This window comes from Propithecus coquereli, unplaced genomic scaffold (assembly GCF_000956105.1).
Source record: "Propithecus coquereli isolate 6110/MARCELLA unplaced genomic scaffold, Pcoq_1.0 Scaffold10, whole genome shotgun sequence".
NCBI lineage: Eukaryota > Metazoa > Chordata > Mammalia > Primates > Indriidae > Propithecus > Propithecus coquereli.
The window spans coordinates 10682943-10684288 of NW_012133858.1; the positions used below are offsets into that span (position 1 = coordinate 10682943).

The following is a 1346-nucleotide window of genomic DNA, read 5'->3' on the forward strand; positions in this document are numbered from 1 at the left end:
TAGGAGACTCACCCAGAGGCTTAATTAATTACTTAATTCACCTTATATAATCCAATGACTAACATAAACATAAAAGTTTTCCAGAAAAGTAGGTATAAACAGAAAAGTCAGTATTACAGTAAAGCATTTTAAATTAAAAAAATGTTAACATATAATTTGGAAGATCTTATTTTGTTTGATTCTTAGTTTTAATATATTAGGCTGTGATCATTGGCAAAATTAGACAATGAATGAAACTGGTTTACTATAAATCAGACGTTGAAACTAGTTGATTTTTTTTACATGACAAGTGAAATTCAACATTTGTTTCTAGATTCAATAGTACAAAATGTATTTACAAAAACCTGAAGTTATCTTTAAAGATATATCTTTTAAAAAAATCAGTTTTATGGTCACTCACAAATCTATCAAAAAAAGGCAATGCCAACTAATTCATTACCCTTGTCGTTCCCATAATTTTTGTTCCTTTTTTTTTTTTTTTTAATATTATTGCTTTTCATCAAGCAGAAAGTAATCAGACTTATTTTTATCCATTTGGTCATTTATCATATACTCCCTTCTTCAATTATCCAGCTGTTTACATTTCTCAAACAATTCTCTTTAAATTAGGCTGTGTTGGTTTACACAGTAGTGTACCTGCTGTATACACTACCAGTATTCTAATTTATAAAATGCCAAAGCAGTTAGAAAATATTACATATTTCTTAACTCTACAAGTCTATCAGGCACACGATTCTTTTTTATTTATATTTTAAATACCCTTCCCTAATTCATTACCTGTATCTATGTACAACTGTATGGTAAATACACTAATATCTATCAGATTACAAGAAAAGACCCTGTTTCTAGTGACACCTCACTTTCCTTCCGAGTCTGTTACTGAAGCACTGTTATGTGAAGATAGCTGAAATTAACTGTTACCTCCTGAAAAAAGTAGGAAGAAAACAAGAATTAGACATAGAAAAGCTATTTACACTATACTACATATCTTAAGGAGGTTACCTTTCTCCAATTTTAGGCATCAAATCTCACCTTAAATACCAAGCGATAGGCTATACAGCTTCTAAGCAAAGGCCATGTGAAATGAGAAGGGGAAGAAATATGTGTACCTACTGTGCAAGATGCACTCCTCAGTTGTACAAACTGCATTTTTCAATAAATATGTTTCCAAACTTGGACATTTTTCTTTCAAGAAATAGTACACAATTATTTTTTAAAATAGTATATATTATACATAAAATACAGTTTTTAATCCCAGGAAAGTTAGGTGTTTATATATCTTTCATATTTTTACTTTGTCAAAAATAATCTCTCATAATTGGAGTCCATGAATGGAATAAGGCGAC

General features: G+C 29.5%; 1 protein-coding gene across 1 annotated transcript in view; it reads right to left on the reverse strand.

Annotated features, from left to right (window-relative positions):
- The window catches only part of OPA1 (optic atrophy 1 (autosomal dominant)), a 106732-nt gene that overhangs the window by 88841 nt on the left and 16545 nt on the right, over positions 1 to 1346 (reverse strand). The window lies entirely within an intron of this gene.